This window comes from Ovis aries, chromosome 4 (assembly GCF_016772045.2).
Source record: "Ovis aries strain OAR_USU_Benz2616 breed Rambouillet chromosome 4, ARS-UI_Ramb_v3.0, whole genome shotgun sequence".
In the NCBI taxonomy this organism is placed as follows: domain Eukaryota; kingdom Metazoa; phylum Chordata; class Mammalia; order Artiodactyla; family Bovidae; genus Ovis; species Ovis aries.
In genome coordinates, this window is record NC_056057.1 from 98,792,102 (window position 1) to 98,808,119 (window position 16,018).

At 38.6% G+C, this 16,018-nt stretch overlaps 1 protein-coding gene across 7 annotated transcripts in view; it reads left to right on the forward strand.

Annotated features, from left to right (window-relative positions):
* EXOC4 (exocyst complex component 4) overlaps positions 1 to 16,018 on the forward strand; it is an 807,451-nt gene that overhangs the window by 187,142 nt on the left and 604,291 nt on the right. The gene's annotated exons all lie outside the window — the stretch shown is intronic.

The following is a 16,018-nucleotide window of genomic DNA, read 5'->3' on the forward strand; positions in this document are numbered from 1 at the left end:
TTGCATTTGCTTTATGTTATTATCAAAGTATTGTCAAAAGAAATCGTGCCCATTTTTCTTTACATCTGAGAAAATAACATGTAGATTTTCAGTCTTTTAAAATTAAAAGTCACTATTGAAACATCTCGTACTTTGTTTTATTTAAAGTTATTTATCTGAAATTAGTGATTATCTTTTGGGTTACTTATTTATGAAGCATCCAGAGAACCTCCTTAGTTTTTTTCCTATCTTAACTAAATTTCCTAAGGAAAATTAATCATAAATAACTTTTAAAACATGTTTTAAAGAGAATATTCTTTGTACTAAAGGTATCTTTTCTTGGTTAATTAGCTGTTTTAGCAGACGGTATATTTTGCTTTAAGAATTTTTCTTTAAAATATGTAGTTCTTACACAGGTAAGAGTTATATGTTAAATGTACAACTTTAGTTTGAAAACAATGGTTCCATTTCTGTTAAAAGTGCTTTCTTTGTGTCACTGGAATTGACCAACCTCTATAGGTAATGTAGGAGATAAAGAAAAAAGTATAAGACAGTGCTTGTTCTTCGATTGCTTCCTAGTTGAGATCAAACTAATATTATTTTTAACGGCACTGACATTTCAAGACAATGTATGATTAAGTTCTAAATTGTGTGGTTCAGGCTGCTTTTAAATGTCAGTGTTAAAGGAAACTAGAGACAGGCTACTATTACTTTTTTACCCCTGTTCACACATAACTGGACTGAAAAGCATTCTAAATATTCCGCTTCCAATAGATTAGGAGATGTTTTCCTTAATTCATTTTTAAAAGGAAATTTCTTTCGTATTAAAACAGCCTCTTGTTTTTATATTTTGTATTCTGTTTTAAGTTCTCCAATACTACCTTTATTCCTTGAGAGGATTTGCTTTGGTTTGTTGTTAGGCTGACGGTTAAGAAACACCAAACCCCTTCCCTACTAAGAACAGAGCATATCTCTAAGGTGGTAACTTGTTACTGTTGTTTAGTCGCTAAGTCATGTCCAACTCTTTGCAACCCTATGGACTACAGCACACCAGCCTTCCCTGTCCTACACTGTCTCCCAGAGTTTGCTCAGCCTCATGTCCATTGAGTCAGTGATGCTATCTAACCATCTCATCCTCTGCCACCCCCTCTCCGGCATTCAATCTTTCCCAGCATCAGGGTCTTTTCCAGTGAATCAGTTCTTTGCATCAGGTGGCCAGAGTATTGGAGCTTCAGGATAAGTCCTTCCAAGGAACATTCAGGATTGATGTACTATAGGATTGACTGGTTTGATCTCCTTGCTGTCAAAGGGACTCTCAAGAGTCTTCAAAACCATCAGTTGTTTGAAAGCATCAGTTGTTCAGCAATATGTGATTATTATTATTTTAAAATGTTAGATTTATTTTGGGCTGTGCTGGGTCTTTGTTGCTGCACATGGGCTTTTGTCTAGTTGTGGTGAGAGGGAGCTCCTCTGTAGTTGCAGTGCGTGGGCTTCTCATTGCAGTGGCTTCTCTTGTTGTAGACCACAGGTTCCAGGCACATGGACTTCAGTAGTTGTGGCCTGCTGGCTCAGTAGTTGTGACTCCTGGGCTCTGGAGCACAGACTCAATAGTTTTGATGCATGGGCTTAGTTTCCCTGCGGCATGTGGGATCTTCCCAGATCAGTGATCGAAACAGTGTCTCCTGCATTGGCAGCAGATGAATTCTTTCCCACTGAGTTACAGGAACTCCTGTGATTATTATTTAATAGAATTTTCATCTTGCCAACTTTCAGCTCATCTGTGACAAAGCTCAGGCATATCACCATCTAGATTCATATCATTTATTTTTAGTTCACATATTGTGGTTGACAGGCTTCCCTTGTGGCTCAGCTGGGAAAGAATCCGACTTCAGTGGGGGAGACCTGGGTTTGATCCCTGGGTTGGGAAGATCCCCTGGAGAAGGGAAAGGCTACCCACTCCAGTATTCTGGCCAGGAGAATTCCATGGAATGTATAGCCAACGTGGCTGCAAAGAATTGGACAAAACTAAGCAACTTTCACTGTCATGATACGAGCTATAAAGTAAGATTATATCAATATGATGTATAGAGGATGAGATGGTTGGATGTATTACCGACTCGAGGGACATGAGTTTGAGAAAGCTCTGGGAGTTGGTGATGGACTGGGAAGCCTGGCGTGCTGCAGTCCATGAGGTCACAAAGAGTTGGGCACAACTGAGTGACTGAGCTGAACTGATTGTGGTTGACACATGAGGAAAAATAATATTTTTTATTTCCTAAAGCTGTTAGCTGTAGAACCTTTATTTAATGGAGAGTTTTAGATTTCTTTGAAAACTCAGAGTTGATGAATCTGAAAATTCAAGTGGTAGATATGTCTGAACCCATATCAATAGATAAGGTTGAGCTGGTGATTGTCTGCATAGGAAAGTGCTGACTGCAGCTTTGACACTGCGTATATAATATGCCTAATTGACACTATAGATTTATGAGTTTTAACTTACTGCTATTGTGACTTAAGAATTATCCTAGTGATGTTTTAAGCTGCAAAAGTAACACAATTCCATAAACATAGGCAGTGCAGCTCTTGCCCTATTTATCATGTCCCAAATCATAACCTATGTTATTTATTAATCTGAGAATTACTGATTATTTAAAAAAAACATGCTCTGAGAATATAAATTCTAAGAAGTTAATTGTATGAACAGTCTGTTTCCTTCCATGTTGGGCTGGCCTAGAATGTCTTGGGTTGCTGTGCTATAGTCTGTACTCATTCTAAGCGTATTCTGCCTTTATTCATGGAAGCTGTTATTTAATGGGAAATAGGTGTTTTTCAGTTGAAAGTAAATGCAGAGGAAATGAAAGCAACTGTATTTCAGCCCGTACCTGGTCATTAATGAGTTACTGTAACTGAATCCTACAGTCACTGTATTCATATGGGTCACCACATTCCGAAGTGGCTAGAAAATGTTTAGATAATGGCTTCATGGGTCCAGAAGAAAGAATAGCTGTACCAAAGCCTCATTACATCTCCTCCACGTGGCAGTACGTCACTCTCAGGAATGGTAAGTTCTGTTGCCTTTATGGAGCACACCAGCATCATTTACGTTCACGTGGCCACGTAACTGAACACCCTTAGGAAGAGGGAGGAACTTCCAGTGCAGCTGCTCTGGTAGACTGGAAAAAATAGTGAACTAGATTCTGTTCTGTCTAATCAACGTCTCCTGTAAGAGAAAACTTAAGACGATGCCATGAATTGAGCTGTACGAGTTGCTCTGGATGGTGTGGGTAATCATCTTGTACTTGAAGGTTGATGTGCCTTCTCCAGGTCTCAGAGCTTACTATTGGGTTGCAGATAGAATTATTGCTACCCAGATAGAATAAATGATCAGAGCCTGTGGTTGAAGGATATGATGGGTGATGTGGAGAAATGGGTCACTCCATGTAGTCAGTGAGGTGACAAATGAAGGTACTTACATTAGTGCTGTACACATAGAAAGTGAAAGTCGCTCAGTCTTGCCCAACTCTTTGCGACCCCAGGAACTGCAGCCTGCTAGGCTCCTCTGTCTGTGGGATTTCCCAGGCAAGAATACTGGAGTGGGTTGTCATTTCCTTCTCCAGGGAAGCTTCCTGACCCAGGGATTGAACCCAGGTCTCCTGCATTGCAAGTTGATTCTTTACTGACTGAGCTACCAGGGGAAGCCCCAAACACATAGCCCCCAACACATAGAAGACACTCATAAATATTACATAATAAAAGGAAGTACAGTGACAAGCCAGAAAATATGGGAAAAGATAAGAGTCAATTCAGTGGCTGGAGTCTCTTCTGACTTAGTTGTACTCTTTTGAACATGTACTTTGGTGTCGTGTTTGTAATATACAGGTTAATTTTATTTGCAGGATTATTTGTGTAAGCCGACAGAGAAAGTGGAGAAAGTGAATGCTATAGTTCAAAGGAATGGAGGACCCTTGCACAATGCTGCAGGCTCTTTCAGGGCATAGACCGTCTTATGTATCAGTGTATGTACAGTGCCTTGCAATCAGAAGTGTTGGTTGAACGAATAGAAATGTCAGTGAAAATTTGATGTTTGCGCTGGGCCTTGAGAGGTGGTTGAATTTGATGTAGCAGAGGGAAATGAGATGGGTTTGTAAATTAGAACACTGAATAAAGGCACAGATGTTGGAATGAGCTTAACTGATTTTGCGAGACCCTGGAGAAGTCAGTCTGATTAGAGGCCTGTGGTGGATATTGTGGTAGTAACGATTGTATGGGGTTGTTTTAAAGACTGGTTCCTCAGAATTTTGTGTTCTGGCTTTGTTGATGCTCTGTCTTGATTAGCTTGTTGGGTAAAACTACTTTAGGAGAACAGGGTGTTAGTGAGGGCAGACTTATGGTTTTCGTCTTCAGAAAAACCATTCATTCAGTTGGTATTCATTGCACAAACATACAGAGTAAGATTCAGTGTATGCTTCTTTGGGGGAAATGAGATGCTTCTACTGAAGTTGTCAGACTGATGTCATAACTTCCAACCAAGTGCCTTCCTGTATGCTGTTGCTGGCGCTAGAAGAAGCAAGTTCGATAACTCTGCACCATCCTGCAGCTGAGAGCTCCCCAGATTTGAGTAGGGTCATTTCTTCAGTCAGATTGCTTATTAAAAGTCTTACTGGGCTTCCCTGGTGGCTCAGTGGTGAAGAATCCTCCTGGCGATGCAGGAGACATGGGTTCGATTGCCGATCCTGGAGGATCCCAAAGCCACGGGGCAGTTAAGCCCATGCACCACAACTACTGAGCCTGTGCTCTACAGCCTAGGAGTCGTGACTGCTGACGCCCGTGCGCCCCAGAGCGCGCGCTCCACGAGAGAAGTCCCTGCTGTGAGAAGCCAGTGCACTGCAGAGTGGCCCCTGCTCGCCACAACTAGGAAGGCCCGTGCAGCAGTGAAGACCCAGCACAGCCAAAAACAAACACAGAAAATTTTATATATATTTAAACATATGTCTCTCTATATATATATATCTTACTGATACTTGGTGGATTGAAGCAAATGTAAAACTCTGAAACTATCCTCAGGAGGAGGGAACCCCCTCTAGTTTAAGGTCGTTGTATCCCATTGTGCCAGCTTTTGAGAGGCACCTACAGATGCTGCTAAAAGGACCACATAATTTAACAGAAGCACTTTGCAAAATAACCATTAAAAAAATTCTTCTCTGCTTCTTCCTTTTTCATCTTAAATTGGCTAACTAGTATATTGTATTACATTCTCACTTAGGGATTAAAAAAAAAAAACAACTCATGAGCTTTGGTTTGTTCTTCAGAGAAATGTAACCCTAATAACTACAATTATTAGAAATACTCTGACAGCGCTGCTAGATGTAGCTCTGGTTGTAACACTAAGAACCCCTGCTTTTCCCTTCAAGTATGGTGTAGGTACTTTGTGTTGAGCACACACCACACTTTTTTCCGGACGTTTAGAAGGAATAAAAGAAGGAAGAATTAGAAGTATAATCAGAGACAAAAGCAGAAAATGTAGGATTGCAAACGGGATTGTTTGCTTCCCTAACTGTGTACCTAGATTAAAGAATCATTATTTGTACTGGCTAGATAGTACACCACAAATGATTGACAGTTCTGAGCTCCGCAGATATTCTGTCTAAGAGCACTACACAGCTGTTTATCTTAGTCATTCTCGTTCACAGCCATGGTCGTACCCAGCTCCTCTTAAGCGGGAGAATCTGAGAATGAGTTTTAAGGCTGGAGTGGAGACCTGGTCTGGGGCTTGGGATCTGCCGTTTACCCTGTGGCAGCACTGAAGCACCTGCACGTTCGGTGAAGTGCACTCCAAGGCTGTGGTTTTCCTTCCGACTGTGATGGCAGTATAATTGATCAAACATATTCTTTCAAAGAATCATAAATTCTTATTGGAGTTTGAGGGGATGTCATGTTCATTTGTCAACATGTCACTCCAGGGACACAGGTGCAGCAAATTTATGGAGGACGCACCTCGTGTTTCTCCTGAGCCACATAAATATGAAGCCGTCTTGATTGGAAACGTGTGGCTTTCGATTACTTCTCAGGTGGAGAGCAATTAAGATCTCTCCATAGAAGGCATTTCACTGCGATTCTCAGGGTTTCACACAGCACTGGCAGGGATCAGGTCTGAGGGGGACACCAGAGAAATTTTTGGAGGTCTGCAGATGTTGTCTCAGGAAAGAATACTAAGGCGGTTCTTCTCTGGCAGAGTGAATATTGCACATTTTCATCAAGTGCGTGATTAACTTTGACATTTGAAAATAGAACTTCACGTAAAAATAAGCATGGCACTTCTGCATGTTTAATTAAGATGCTTAGTTCCTGTCAAGACTGATAGTTTTTTGTTTTTTGGGTTTTTTTTTCCCCCCTGTGAAGGGCAATATATTCTCAACTTCTGAAATTTCAGAAACCTGTACTTAACCTTTAATCGTTATTCCATTTACATGAAAATCTGATTAACAACTTTTAAAGTTCATGAGCTCCTGGTAAATGCAATTAAGACCTTTTTGGAGTTTGTTATTAAGAGCTGGCATTTCAGAAGTCTAGGACCTGGCTAGTGTTGCTGTCTTCTCCATTGCAGGCTGTCTTAGGCAATTAGCAGAGAACATGGGGTACACGAATTGTACTGTATTGCTTCTAAGTGAACATGGTTGATATTTAAATAGCGTGCAGTCTTTTTCTTTCCTCTGACTTGCTATATGGCATGAGCTTGTTACTGAGTGGTAGAATAGGGCCAAGGAAAATGAGGTGGAGTTGTAGCAATTTGTATACCTGGGAGATTGAGGCTCCTTCTCTCTGATATTCTGAAGTCATGTTTTTATATTCACTCATTCTCAGGTTGTTAGGAGTCAGGTTAATCATCCTACTATATTGCATATTTACTTTTTGTGGGGCTGTGCCACATGGCATGCAGGATCTTAGTTCCCTGACCAGGGATCAAACCCATGGCCCCTGCAGCAGAAGCATGAAATCCTATTTGTTTTGGAGTATAGTTGACTTAGAGTATTATATTAGTTTCAGGTGTACAGCACGGTGATTCAATATTTTTGTAGAATAGACTCCATATAAAGTTATAAAATATGGCTAGACTACCTTGTGCTGTACATTACATCCTTGTAAACTTAGCTGTTTTATACCTAGCAGTTTGTGCATTATAGTCCCAGTTCCCCATTTTGCTCCTTCCTCTCAGCCCTCCTCCTGGCAGCCACCAGTCTGTTCTCTGTATCTGCTTCTGCTTTGTTCTATTTATTCATGTGGTTTATTTTTTAGATTCCACATATAAGTGAAAACACAGTGTATGCATTTTTAAAAGTGCATTCTTCTAGAGGGTGCGATAGTCTTTTTGAGAGTTAAAATGAACAAAATGTACATTTTGAAGAGAAATGATTCAGGCATGCAACTTCTTTCTAAACTTTTAGGCATTTCAGCTATTGAGACATTTTGCTTGGGTTGTGGGGACAGAAGAGAAGAGGCAAATGTGTTAGAACAGGTCAGTGTCGCATAGTTAAACACTCTGGAATGTGCTATGATGTATGGAGAATGGGAAGTAAATAGTTAAAGGCGAGAAGGATCCTACTGGGCATATACTGCCAATCTGGCAGGTGTTTTTTTCCTTCCCAACAGACTTGGACTCTCTGATAGATGCACAATGCATTTCTTAGGTACTTTGTGCAGAACACTACTTATTAGCATTTAGAGGAAAGACAGGTGAAAATAATGGAAATATCGACATAAGCAAATCATTAAAATATATTGTATGTAACAATGTTATGAAAGAATACTTGAATGTTTACATGTTTCCATACCAGCTGAATTTTTTATGAGCATATATTGCTTTTAAATAAAAGATCAAAATAGAGAAATGTGTGGAGAAAAATAAATTTAAATAGAAAAACTGATCTGAAATAATTAAATTCGATGCCAGAAATACCAATGAAGCAGTTCTCCATTTTTGGATCCTAGAGCTTCTATGTTTACTGTGAACTTAAACCAGCAGTGCAGTTAGCTGGTTACTCTTATAAATTGTAGGCTAGACTCAAATGTAGCAAATAAATGAAAATAGTTGAGTCACATGTTTTGAATAAGATGAAAGATTTCAGTAGAAATACCATTTAGTAATTGTAGACCTCTTATGGATTTGGAAAATTCTTTTCTGGCCACAAAATTGATAAAACAGGATTACTACAACCAAGCTGTCAAGAGTTTTTTTGTTTGTTTGTTTGTTTGTTTAAATCAGTTTACTATCTTACTTAAGGGAAATATATATGCACACATATTCATATATATAATTTTACCACTTTCAGATAGAAGAGTTTTATTTAATAGACAAAATCTTTCTTATAGATGTTAAGAGTGAGTACAGAAAGGAGTGACATTAAGTTGCCCTTCAGTTTTAAAGGATTTCAGTTAATGTATTCCAGTTGGCATGAATCTTTGGAAATATAGGGATGTATTAGAGTGCCTTCTCATCAAGTCATGTTGGAAGTTTAAGAGATAAGTAGAGGTTTACCTACTAAATATCCAGCAGTGCATGATTAATTGCCAAATCTAGGTAATCAACTCTGGGTCCTGTAGGAGTTTAAAGAGATTACTTAAGATAGATTGGTTAGGGAAGGTTTTGTGTATTTGGTAGGAGCTGGCCCTTTAAGGAAGGCTAGCCTTTAGGCGAGTGGGAAGATCCTTCTAGGTAGGTATAATGTTACATGTATGCCAACAGTGGGTATTCACTGAATTTGCCATATGCACAGTTTGTACAGAGGGGTGTAAGATGTGATCAGAGAGATAGAAGCCAGGTTCTGAAGAGCCTTAGAGGAATTCAGTTGAAATCTTTGTGGACTCCTTAATGAAAGGAGCTGCTTTCTCCTTGTGCTTTGTACTTCTCAGTGCCTCCAAATCTTGTTATCTCCCACTCTTAACAGTATTTCCCTCAAGCCCTAATGGAAATGTACTTAACAGGGTTCCTGGCACTCAGTAGGTACAAAATAAAATGTTAATCGAGTCTGAATCTGTACTTGTTAGTCCTAAATAATCCATTTTGAGTGAACTATAAGCAAGCATCGTTTTTCTTTTATTTTTTTTGGTAGGTGTGTCAGTGTTCACAGATAACAGATAACCAATATGAAGGAGGCTCTAGTAACTGAACTGCTAATTGAAAATTCTGGGTCATAGCCACTTAATTGAATAAACTGTCTCCAGAGAGCAATTTGGGTCTTTTCCAAGATGCATTAACTCTTTCAGGTCATTAGGGTAGCACTTATCTCATTGGAGCAGAAATTTAATAAATGGTATTCCTGTGATGTGAGTAAATTAATGTACCTCAAAAAGCCTGGTTTCACCATGGGTGTTATAGTTCTACTCCAAGGAGCTCGCCTGTGAATGTAAAACATCAATAAGTAGCTGCCCTTTCAAGCATCTTACTTTCAATTTAGGTAACCTACTAGGGAGCATCTACTTTGTTCAAGGCACTGTGCTAGATGTTAACAGAGACACAAAGAAAAGACATGGCTTGAACTGAGAGGCAGGAGAGAAGGCAAATAACCACAAGATAAAATCCTTGAGAGCTGCAGACTGCCGTATGGGTTTTAATGAGAGCAAGATACCATAGTTAACTGTTAGGATAGATGGTAACCTCCAAGAAGGTAGGGACCTTGGCTTCTTTGCACAGTGTTCTCGTTGATGTTTATTTTCTCAGTTGGGAGTTTAAGAGAGAAGTCCAGGAACAGTTAGAGACATATAGATACACACATCTAATGGTAAAATATGAGTTAGATCAATCTGAAGCTTTTTTTTTTTAAACAACAGTTTGCACATATGTACTTTTCTCCCCCCTGTGAGATATGAATTATTAATGTCTGGTGTTAATCTAAAATGAAAGTGGTAAGGATGTGAAAACCAGAAAAATAAGACAGTATCCTTTGGAGGATATGCTCGCTGATTGTCTAATTGTCTCAATTTGTCTGTCAGTCTACTGATGGGATATTGACCTTCGGGTAGTAAAAAGGATACGAAGAGTCTCTTGTACTCACCAGCACATGTTACACATTTATATTTGCCATGAAGGTAGAGGCAGCTACTGTAAGACTAAGGGTAAGTGACAGACCACTGGGGAAAAAAGGAAGTAGAGATAATACCTCCATAAGAAGCTAAAACTTCCAAGATGTAAGACCGGCCTCTACTTCTGCATGCATGGGATTGGCATCTCCATTGGCATGTGGGCTGTGATCAGTCGCATCTGGATGGTGCACGTGTGTACTGTGTTAAAAATCAGTCAAGTTAATACTTAAATTCACTTTCTTGATCTCGTTCTCCCATGCTTGATTAATGGTAGTGGTAGTTACAAGCAGGGGGGAAAAAGGATAAACTTAGACATGATGAAAACCCTGGGGATTTACTTGTACAATATGAAACTATCTAGGTTAACCAAATGGTAATTATGCAAAAACAATGAATAGGAAATATGGTTGTAGAAGTCATTTAGGGTTGTGGAAGGTGCTGAAATGACAGAAGATATAGGTTATTTACTGGCAAGGAGGACACCATTGAAGGGTTTGAGCAGAATGATGGCGCTAAGCTCTGTTATGAGCGTAGTGGGTTGTGGGATAGATGATCATAAGAGGTGTAAGGAGGATGGGGGAGAGTGTGGGGAGATTGTTGGACTAAGCTCTGTGAAGGATAGTGAGGATGAGCTTTAAAGGCATGAGGGTCAGAATGAAAATACTAAAAGAGGAAAAGGCCATGAGATGTGTAGTATAATATAGGACTTGGCAGTTGATTTGGAGAGTAAGATGGAGAAGAATGAGAACTAATTACAGGTTATGGTCCTGGGAAGTCAGAGAAATAACAGTAGTGCTAACAAAGAGGGAAACTAAAGGGACCTTTTTTTCTTCCTTCTTTCCCCCTTTCTCTTTTTGAAGGGAGGTGATGAGAAAGAGTTTGCTTGGTCAGGCTGTTTGTTGAGCCCATGCCCCAGTATTTTTGTATTTTGTAACGTCTGCTGGGCTGTGCTCACTTCCTTACTGTGACAAGACCCTCTTGCGGGCAGTGACAGTGCATCTCTGGAGCTTGGAAAAAAGTACAGTGTGATGGCAGAGGACGATTTGAGAATCATCTGAAATGTAGATATAACTAAAATGCGAGAGAGCAATAATAAGAGTAAGGATACTGGACATTCAGATACTTAAGACAAATGATGTAGTCAAATTCACTGAAGTGAAAACATTCCAAAAGTTCAGTGATACGTATTAGCAGAAACCTACACTTAGTGATTGAGGACACCGGCTTCTCATTGTGGTGGCTTCTCTTGTCGGGGTCTGTGGTGCGTGGACGTCCATAGCTGAGGCACATGGGCTCAGTAGTTGCAGCTCCTGGGCTCTAGAGTGCAGGCTTAGTAGTTGGGGTGCAGGGGCTTAGCTGCTCCGCAGCATGTGGGATCTTCCTGGGCCAGGGACTGAACCAGTGTCCCCTGCATTGGCATGCAGACTCTCAACCACTGGACCACCAGCGAATTTCTTCCTTAATTATTAATGAGGTTAAATATTTGTGTTTTTTGATTGGCTGTGTTCCTCTTTAATCAAATACTAATGTCCTTTGCCCTTGTGATACCTATTGGAGTTGCTTTCTTTTTCATATCGTTACAGGATCTGTTTATATAATAAATGTAATTTATATGGCAAAAAAATAAAGATGGGGAACTAAGGTTCTTGGATTAAGAAGGGTAATATCTTAGTTACCTGGGCCTTGGGATTCATTTAAGAAAAAATAACAAATTTCTGAGCCTTCTCCTCAGAGGTAGTAGCATTTGTGAGCCAAGCATTTTCAGTTCAGTTTGGTGGCTCAGTCGTGTCTGACTCTTTGTGACCCCATGGACTGTAGCAGGCCAGGCTTCTCTGTCCATCACCAACTCCTGGAGCTTGCACAAACTCATATCCATTGAGTCGCTGATGCCATCCAACCATCTCAACCTCTGTCATCCCCTTCTCCTCCCGCCTTCAATCTTTCCCAGCATCAGGGTCTTTTCCAATGAATCAGTTCTTCGCATCAGTTGGCCAAAGTAATGGAGTTTCAGCTTTAGCATCAGTCCTTCCAGTACATATTCAGGACTGATTTCCTTTAGGATGGACTGTTTGGATCCCCTTGCAGTCCAAGGGACTCTCAAGAGTCTTCTCCAACACCACAGTTTAAAAGCATCAGTTCTTCAGCTCTCAGCTTTCTTTTATAGTCCAACTCTCACATCCATACATGACTACTGGAAAAACCATAGCTTTGACTAGACAGACCTTTGCCGGCCAAGTGATGTCTTTGCTTTTTAATGTGCTGTCTAGGTTGGTCTTAGCTTTTTTTCCAAGGAGCAAGTGTCTTTTAATTTCATGAGTGCAGTCAACATCTGCAGTGATTTTGGAGTCCAAGAAAATAGTCTGTCACTGTTTCCACTGTTCCCCCATCTATTTGCCATGAAGTGATGGGACCGGATACTATAATCTTAGTTTTCTGAATGTTGAGTTTTCAGCCAACTTTTTCACTCTCCTCTTTCACTTTCATCAAGAGGCTCTTTAGTTCTTCTTCACTCTCTGCCATAAGGGTGGTGTCATCTGCATATTTGAGGTTTTTAATATTTCTCCCGGCAATCTTGACTCTAGCTTGTGCTTCATCCAGCCCGGCATTTCTCATAATGTACTCTGCATGTAAGTTAAATAAGCAGGGTGACAGTATACAGCCTTGACATACTCCTTTCCTGATTTGGAACTCGCCAGAAACTGTGGAAAATTCTTAAAGAGATGGGAATACCAGACCACCTTACCTGCCTCCTGAGAAATATGTATGCAGGTTAAGAAGCAACAGTTAGAACTGGACATTGAACAACAGACTGCTTCCAAATTGGGAAAGGAGTATGCCAAGCATTTTTGTGTATTTATTTTAATTCTGTGAAGCAGATTGTACTGTTATACTTATTTCACAGTTTAGTGAAATACAGGTTAGCAAGGTTAAGTAACTTGCCAGGGTCACATAGTTGGTTAAGTGGTAGATTTGGTTTTAAGCACACACTTTTTGTATTTCTGAATTGCCCTCTCAATTTATAGTTCTAAGGTGGGGCACGTGAATTTTTAAAATAATTCTTCAAGTGATTCCTATGTATAGATCAGTCTTTCTTTTAATAGAATTTTACCTTAAACTGAGAAGGAAGAGGTGTATGTATTTTGGGGGAGGAGATAAAACATTGTGGTCAGAATTGAGAATTCAGAATTGGAGATGTTGGAGTATTTCCAAAGAAGAAAGAATGTCAAAGAGTAATACATAGAGGTCATTGAAATTAAGGAGACTGAGGAAGACTGTGTAATGGTAAAAGGAATTATTAATATATCATGATGAAACATGTTAAGTGTTACTGCAAAGTAAGACTGTTATCATCAGTAGCTAACATTTTGTAATGGTGTAAGAAAATCAGGGAGCTTGTGTCGACTTTGATGAGAAAAGGCGAGAAAGTGATACAAATATATAGAATGACCCTTAAAGTATGTTTTAGTGAAATGGGCAGAGGCTATTATGAAGCTGTAGTTAGCAGTATGCCTTTGGGCACTGAGACCACATCTGTGTTTTCCCCATCATAGCCTCATTGCCTTCTGTTTTTTTTTTTTTTTTTAAATGGGTAAGCAATAAATAAAAAAATCATAAAAATGCTATAGGATCTAAAATGCATAGAGGAAAAACTGGCAGAATTGAAGTCAGTGAAAAACTCAACAATTGTAAAGTTGAAGATTTCAATACTCTTTTAAAATAATTAGTGGATCAATGGGACAGAAAACCTATAAAACTTGAACTGTACTATCAAGTGCCATGACTTACCATGACCTCTAGTACCCCTGCCTACCACCATCAGAATACAGATTCTTTCATGAACATCGACTATCATGGGAGATCATCGACTATGAAGTTCATGTCTCAGTACATTTAAAAGGATTGAAATCACAAAAAGTATGTTCTCCATCCAGAACAGAATTAAATAAACAACAGGAAGAAATTTTGGCACGTCTCAAAATATTTTTAAGTAAAACAACAAAGTTCTAAATACACCGTGGGTGTAAAAAGAAAGACGTAAGATCAACAATCAAAGTTTGTACGCTAAGATCTTGAAAAAGGAGGGGGAAAAATGAAACCCAAAGCAAGCAGAAGGACAAAAATGATAAAGATTAGAGTGAAAAGTCAGCAGAAAATTTTAAAAAAGTAATGATGTTAAAATTGGTTTTTTGAGAAGATCAAAAACTACTAAATCTTTAGACTGATAAATTAAAAAAGGGAGAATTCTCAAAAAATGATGAAATTAGGAGTGACAGAAGGCATCACTGTATGCCATATAAAAGTTAAAAAGATTGTGATGAATAACCCCAGTTAGACAACTTAGACGAGGTGGACAAATTCCTAGAAAGTAACAAAATAGTGGAACTAGTTCAAGAAGAAATAGAAAATCTAAATTGTCCTATAGTAAATATAGGCATTCCTCATTTTATAGCAGTTTGTTTAATTGAGCTTTACTGACATTGCATTTTTAAAAAATTGGAGGTTTGTGGCAATCCTATGTTGAGGAATTCTGTTGGTGCTATACATTCAATAGCATTATTTTAAAATTATAGTATGTACATTTTTTCAGACATAACGCTCTTGGACATGTATAGTGTTAACATACATTTTATATGCTCTTTGAAACAAAATCATGTGACTTGCTTTATTTCTATATTCACTATATTGGAATGGTCTGGAACCGAACCCACAGTATCTTCAAGTTATGTCTATAAATTAAATAATTAAAAAAAATTCCTGCATATACATAAGTATACAAGTATTTTATCAAGCATTTGAAGAAGAAATAATACCAATTTCTGTTTTGGAAAACAGAGATGAAGAAACATTTTTCAGCATACCCTTGTGAGTCCATTATTACCTTGATAAAAATTTGAGATAGCAGAGGAGACTATAGATCAGTATCCTTCGTGAACATAGACGCAAAAACCTCAAATGAAGTACTAACAAATTGGGTCCTTTAACATATAAACTGTGTTATGTACCACAGTTAACTGGGATTTATCAGAAAAAGAATCACTCATTGTAGTATGCCATATTCATAGAATAATGGGAAAACCCACGCAGTTATCTCAGTAGACACTGGGAAACACCTGATACCCACTGACGACTGAAAAGACAAAAGCAAAACCTTTCAGCAAACTAGTACTAGAAAGGAACTTTCTCAGTCTAATAAAAGGCTCTGTAAAAAACCTGTAACATAATAAGGGAAATTTTTGGAATGTTAGAAGTATTTTAAAATGATTGTGGTGATGGTTGCACAACGTATACATTTACTTAAAAACTGTTGAACTATACATGACGATTATGGTGTGTAAATTGTGCCCCAACAATGCTGTTCTAAAAATAAAGGATAAAATCAGATTACAAATATTCAAAAATATATGTCCTTCACAGTATCCTTCAGAGAACTCCTAGACAAACACTTAACAGTCCTAATGGAAGTTAATTAGTGTATAAATCAAGGAAATCTCATCAGCATTATTTCCCCTCTCACAATTATGTGTTTGAGGGTGTATATGAATATTCATATGCTTGACAAGGGATTATATTCCAAATGAAATTTATTGTTCCTATCAAACTCATTTTTACTGCATTCCTGATCATTGTTCATGGAACCATATTTTTTTAGTCCCTTGAATGTGCAGTCTTTTTTGCCATTTTAAAACTTGTTTTCTTTCCTTCTAGAGTAGCTGGTTAAGTTTTTTTCATTTTTCTTCTAGACATCAACTCAGAAATGTATGCCTAATTGTAAAATCTCATTGCCACTACTTTAGCTTAAAATCCTTTTTATGTTTAAAAATTCATCTTGGTAGGTTTTTTTCCCTTGTCCCCTCCCTTTATCTTATTACCTTAACCATTCATTTTTCCCTTGCAAATCCCATTGCCTTCTAATCTATTATTATATACTAGCAGATTAATTTACTTAGAGTATATCCATCCA